Source organism: Amblyomma mixtum, chromosome 3 (assembly GCF_055824585.1).
Source record: "Amblyomma mixtum isolate Tamu chromosome 3, ASM5582458v1, whole genome shotgun sequence".
Classification (NCBI taxonomy): Eukaryota; Metazoa; Arthropoda; class Arachnida; order Ixodida; family Ixodidae; genus Amblyomma; species Amblyomma mixtum.
In genome coordinates, this window is record NC_143014.1 from 416689966 (window position 1) to 416696215 (window position 6250).

Genomic DNA, 6250 nt, shown 5'->3' on the forward strand with positions numbered 1-6250 from the left:
ATGGAAAGGCAGCCTTGAAACTTGTAGGCTTCTTGAGCTGTCCTTTTTTTCTTTTCTGCGAAACCGTCTAGTTTGTCTTTCTTCGCGCGCGGCCGATATCCGCAAACTGCCCCAGCTGCTCTCTCCTGCGCGCCTCTAGTTCTTGAGCTGCAGTTACATTTCGCGCGGCGGGCCTTCGATATCACGAACTTCGGGACCGGCAAGTTTTTCTTTTTCACGAAACCGTCGGGTTCGGCTTTCCTTGCGCGCTGCCGCATTTTCGAAACTGACCTTCTGCAGTTGCCGCAGTGCTCGTGCCATTCAAGTTAGCAGCCTTCGCCACAGCTTCAGAAGCTGGTTTACAGATGCCCTGCAGCTTGTCATGAACCATGTTTTTCTCGCCAACCATCCTCTTGTGCCTCGCTCTCGGTGCCAGGCGATGGCTACTCTGGCAAATAATTTGCTACTGTGATTTTCTATGAGCCCGCTGGCTCGTTTTTCTACGGTTTGATGACACCGTCATTTAGCCCTTCTTCAATTTGTTCCAGCTCTGATTCAGATTTCTCTCCTGAATCCAGATTATCAGTTGAAGCTTCCAGTGGCTTACTGCATACTGCGAGCTTTAAAGAACTAGTGTGCACTTTACTTTCTGCAGAGCTACACGGCTCGTTCTAGTGTCACCAATCCATCTTGCCGACTTAGAGCAACAGCCTCTTTCAGCTTCTTCTGAGAAAAAAAAACGACACTTTCCTCAGGATTCTCAACCGTTACTCTCTTATGGGATGAGGCTACATTGTTCGGTGGGCTTGAAATGGCCCTCTGGCACCTTGCTTCTCTCCTAGAATTTGCACCCATACCAGCCTTCGGGGTTTTGCTCTTTTTGCTAGGGTTCCGACCGAAATGATCTGTCATCGCTGCCAAAGTGGCCTTTCTTCTTAGGACTAAAACAGTCCTATCGTTGCCCTTCGGAGCAGCAGACGTCTCATCAGGCAAACGAGCGCAGCTGCCAGGTTTGTCTCTGATGCTATAGTGGGGACGCTGCCGACTGTCAATATGGCATCTGAAATCAGCCTCTGCGCGAATTTTGATGTACCAGAATAGTGCACTTTTAGCTTTCAGATAGTTGTTGGCATCTTCGTCAGTTAGGCGCGCTAGTACGCAGGCCACATATCATGGGAGGATTGCCAGCAATATTATCGACCAATCGCCCTTGTTCAGCTGTTCTTCCGTACAGATGTCCTCAAAGATTTTTAGAAAACGTCTGAAGCTTTTGCCCCTTTTGCAAGCCTCTTCTGAATACTATTCTTGTCTTTTATTAGTCCGCAAGTATGCTGAAGCTTGGGAAAGCGAGGAGAAGCCCTCCCTAGTGCTGCTAACAATGGACAGTGTTCTAGATCCCTTAGCCCGCCCTAGGCAACAGGGTCAAGTAATGAACTTTTATGCGAAGCATACTACTTTAGCTACCACTTCAGCCCTTCACCGTGGTTGTGCGCCTCCAAATCACGTGATACATGACGTCACACCACGTGACACGATGACGTCACGACAGTAGAGAAACGGGGCCCACCTCGGGCCGTCGCTGTGGTTGTGCGCCTCCAAATCACGTGATACATGACGTCACACCACGTGACACGATGACGTCACGACAGTGGAGAAACGGGGGCCCACCTCGCGCCGTCGCTGTGGTTGTGCGCCTCCAAATCACGTGATACATGACGTCACGCCACGTGACACGATGACGTCACGACAGTGGAGAAACGGGGGCCCACCACGCGCTGTCGCTGTGGTTGTGCGCCTCCAAATTATGCGACACGATGATGCTTCGCATTCTCCAGGCTTAACCAAGTTAAGCCTCAGCCATTTTTTGTTTGCATATTTAAATCAATTGAACATATTGACAAGCTCTCATTTCACCTTGCATGTTACCCTCATGCATTCTTCACGCAGTGAACAGTACTCGCACATTTGTCGGACTATGCACTTCATCGTTTCATACGTAACGTATGATTACTCGCCGATGGCCTTAGTATGCATTTAATGGCCGCATTTTATCGTCTCCCTTTTTATTTCTTTTCTTTTACTTATCCTCACCGCTCTTCTTCCATATTTATCTCCCGAATTCCGTTCCTCACGCACAGTAGCCTACCAGTGATTTCTAAACACCTGCTAAATTTTTTTTTATTAAAGGATTTCTCTCTCTCTCTCTCAATCGAGGATGTTCGCTATAAGCTTGTGGAGAGTGCAATTACATATGTAGTGCTGAATGGGGAAGGCTTATCTTCTTTCACATGTCTGATTTCCTTTGTCGTCCTGTGCTCAAGCATTCATTGAACGAACAATTAGGAAATTATCCAATTGTTTACTTTTCCCACTGAGGACGGGTACATAGGGATAAAAAGACTCTACTTTGGGGGAACCGGTGGCAGGTATCGTCAGGTCGTTCTGCGAGGCAGTAATCTGTAAATAATTTCTTCTTGTTGTTCTTGCGTTCTGTTTTATTTTTTTTAACGTGTAATTAAAGAGTTGAACACTCCTATAGTTGTCTTCGAGTCATACGATCGAGCAAGTTCGACTCTTGAACACGTTCTGCATCCTATCACGGTCGCCAACGTTTTCCCCTTCTCAGCAACATGAGGGGAAGAAAGATCACAAACCTCCTTTCCTTGTTGGATGATTTAAGCGCCCTCACTTTTTTGTAAAAATGACCAATACACAGCACCATCGTCCTGTACTGTCTCTCAATACTGAACGCGGGTCATGTAAGCATTGTGCGTGAAGCTGTTTCTTTCCTCGCAACATCTCATCTCTACTTCGTCGTTACGACGCCATCGATGACGCTGATGTCGACGCTAACGCCGTCTTAACAACCCCGAAAAGCTTTTACAGCGAGAGTTGTTGTATTTACGTTTTTGGCACTTTTTTTTAATTATAAGAACTGCTCAAAGGGCTGGACACAAAGAGGAAGCGCACTGGGCTAGCGCAGTTTCTTTTGTATGCCCAATGATTTGCGCTGTTTTTGTTTATATAATGTCGTGTCAACTAGCCTCCAAGCGCTATAATGGCGTTCGAGTCCCACCCTCATCGTTTTTTTTTCGACCCTTTTTTGTTGCCGATACAAATTCATTTACGGTTAGCTGCACGAAGAAGGGCACATCGGGACGCAGAAACAGAGCGAGAGAACTGTGGCCGCTGTTGATTTTGCAAAGTTGAGAAATTAATTGCGTAATTCTTAAACCTGGTGCCTTTGCTTGCAGTTATGAAGGCCGGTGCCTCCGTTCCGCGAGGTGGCCGAGCGGTTAAGACGATGGACTGCTAATCCATTGGGCTCTGCCCGCGTGGGTTCGAGTCCCACCCTCGTCGTTTCTTTTCCGACCCTTTTTTGTTGCCCATAGAAATTTATTGACCGTTAGCTGCACGAAGAAGGGCACAGCGGGACGCAGAAACAGAGCGACAGAACTGTGGCTGCTGTTGATTTTGCAAAGTTGAGAAATTAATTGCGGAATTCTGACACCTGGTGCCTTTGCTTGCAATTATGAAGGCCGGTGCCTCCGTTGCGGCGAGGTGGCCGAGCGGTTAAGGCGATGGATTGCTAATCCATTGGGCTCTGCCCGCGTGGGTTCGAGTCCCACCCTCGTCGTTTCTTTTCTGACTCTTTTTTGTTGCCCATACAAATTCATTTACCGTTAGCTGCACGAAGAAGGGCACATCGGGACGCAGAAACAGAGCGACAGAGCTGTGGCTGCTGTTGATTTTGCAAAGTTGAGAAATTAATTGCGGAATTCTGAAACCTGGTGCCTTTGCTTGCAATTATGAAGGCCGGTGCCTCCGTTGGGGCGAGGTGGCCGAGCGGTTAAGGCGATGGACTGCTAATCCATTGGGCTCTGCCCGCGTGGGTCCGAGTCCCACCCTCATCGTTTTTTTTTCAGAGTCTTTTTTGTTCCCCATACAAATTAATTTACCGTTAGCTGCACGAAGAAGGGCACTGCGGGACGCAGAAACGGAGCGACAGAACTGTGGCTGCTGTTGATTTTGCAAAGTTGAGAAATTAATTGCGGAATTCTGAAACCTGGTGCCTTTGCTTGCAAGTATGAAGGCCGGTGCTTCCGCTGCGGCGAGGTGGCCGAGCAGGTTGGGTCTTGTGCATTTGTTCTTAAGGCAAGTTGTCTCAAAATTCATGTTCCTGCGTGACCAAAATGATCCCTTTTTGAGGACAGTGATGCAAGTGCGGCTGCAAAATTTCCTACCCGAATTTCTTGTGTGTGCAAACGGGTTTCATCGTGGAGGTGTGCATGGGTATTTGTGTGAAGTCGTTGGAGCTTTTCAAATACTGAAAGCGCCTTTCTCGACGCAGTACCTTAGTGGCGTAAAACGTAGTCGGCTGTATGGACCTCACAGATATGGTGTGACTAGTGCCAATTTATCGCATAATGAGTGGTGACGGTCAGGGTGGGGGTGTTCTTAAAAGGGTTAAGAAGATGGCCGTGCGACCATCGGTGAAAACTTTCTTTTTCCACTTACATAGTGGCACACTGCCCGTGAAGCCACGGTTGGAAGAGAAGGGGATATATGTCCCATGGTCCACAAACTGTATGTTATGCTGCAAGCCTGAAATTGTAGACCATATGTTCTTGGACTGTTGGGATGCGGTCTTTCTGTGGGACATCCTGCAAAGGACGTTAAAGAAAGACCTTCCAGTAACGCCGTATGGCATCCGATTTTGCCAGTTGACAACGAAGATGGTGTACCGTATGATCTGTTCATGTTGTTAGTACTGCATGGTGTATGGAAGACACGAATGGGTGTCCATCACGCAGATGGAAATCCGCGACCTGCTAGGGAGTATTTTGTTGAGAGCATTACTTACCTCAGAGATATGTATAAGGCACAAGCCGACAAACCCGAATGGTATACTATTCTGAATGAACTTGTTGCCCTGAAATGGTTTTAACCTATGAGTGCTGTCGATGTTCAGATAGCACCTTTTAATGTACTGTATTTGATTCTCCTGTCTAGTCGGCAATAAAGAAAAAAATAGCGAGGTGGCCGAGCGGTTAAGACGGTGGACTGCTAATCCATTGGGCTCTGGCCGCGTGGGTTCGAATCCCGCCCTCGTCGTTTTTTCCCCGACTCTTTTTTGTTGCCCATACAAATCCATTTACCGTTATCTCCACGAAGAAGGGCATGGCAGGAAGCAGAAAGAGAGCGAGAGAACTGTGGCCGCTGTTGTTTTTATCAAGTTGAGAAATTAATTGCGTAATTCGGAAGCCTGGTGCCTTTGCTTGCAATTATGAAGGGCGGTGCTTCCGTTGCGGCGAGATGGCCCGAGCGGTTAAGGCGATGAACTGCTGATCAATTGGGCTCTGCCCACGAGAGTTCGAGTCCCACCCTCGTCGTTGTCCTTCCTACTCTTTTTTGTTGCCCATACAAATCCATTTACCGTTATCTCAACGAAGAAGGGCAGAGCGGGACGCATTAAGAAAGCGAGTGTACTTATAAAATTTTTATGAAAATGCTTGCTAAAAGGCTCCAAACAGTAATTACGGATATTGGAGGGGGTCACAAAACGTGCGGTATAAAAAAGAGATCAATATTTACCAGCATTCTTGTTGCACATGCCATTCTTGAGTGGTGCGATTCTGAGGACATTCTGAGCACTCCTAGCCGTACTTCCCGGGTTTATGCGATGTGTGTGTTAAGCCTCCGAGTAGCAAGTGTAACTGGCTCACGTGTTCAGTGGACACTCTGTCGGGCTGCGAGTAGGCGTGACATCTACCTACAAATCGGCGCAGCTATGTGCTTTTCTTTTTCTCAAAACCAACCGAAGGTTTAGACTGCGTTGATTTTGAGGGAGGAAAGGCGCATAACTGGCTGCCTGGGTCCGTGGACACCTCACCTGTTCTTTGAGGTACGTGACAGTGGTGCTCTGCATGCGTTGGGGTTGACAACTTTATGGCAGAAACGCGGCACGAATAGGCCACCAGCATTCGTTGGATTCATTGGCGTTGGCGTTGAAAGTGTTTTAGAGTCCGTTGATTTTGAGGAAACGAAAGGCGCATAACTGACTCCCAGGGCCAATGGAGAACTGAATCGCGCTTTGATGTACGTGGCTGTGGTGTCCACCTGCAAAAAAAAACGTGCTTTTGCACAATATTTTGTGCTGAGCAATGCTAAATCAGCAGCCATTTTTTTGGCCCATTCGCACTCGGAGTGACTTGAGGGGTAATTCTCTTCTAACTTTTAGCGCTCTCCTTTTGTAGCTCCTGGCGCTATA

General features: G+C 47.8%; 4 non-coding genes and 1 pseudogene across 4 annotated transcripts; all 5 read left to right on the forward strand.

The window, feature by feature from the left end:
* The first annotated feature begins 3257 nt into the window (after window positions 1–3257).
* Window positions 3258–3339, forward strand: TRNAS-GCU (transfer RNA serine (anticodon GCU)). The gene has a single exon. It is a non-coding gene; the product is annotated as a tRNA-Ser (tRNA).
* Window positions 3340–3534: 195 nt separating this feature from the next.
* On the forward strand, window positions 3535–3616 carry TRNAS-GCU (transfer RNA serine (anticodon GCU)). Its single transcript has one exon. It is a non-coding gene; the product is annotated as a tRNA-Ser (tRNA).
* A 195-nt stretch (window positions 3617–3811) lies between these two features.
* On the forward strand, window positions 3812–3893 carry TRNAS-GCU (transfer RNA serine (anticodon GCU)). Its single transcript has one exon. It is a non-coding gene; the product is annotated as a tRNA-Ser (tRNA).
* Window positions 3894–4066: 173 nt separating this feature from the next.
* LOC149357765 (uncharacterized) lies at window positions 4067–4927 on the forward strand (annotated as a pseudogene).
* Window positions 4928–5012: 85 nt separating this feature from the next.
* TRNAS-GCU (transfer RNA serine (anticodon GCU)) lies at window positions 5013–5094 on the forward strand. Its single transcript has one exon. It is a non-coding gene; the product is annotated as a tRNA-Ser (tRNA).
* The last annotated feature ends 1156 nt before the right edge of the window (window positions 5095–6250 follow it).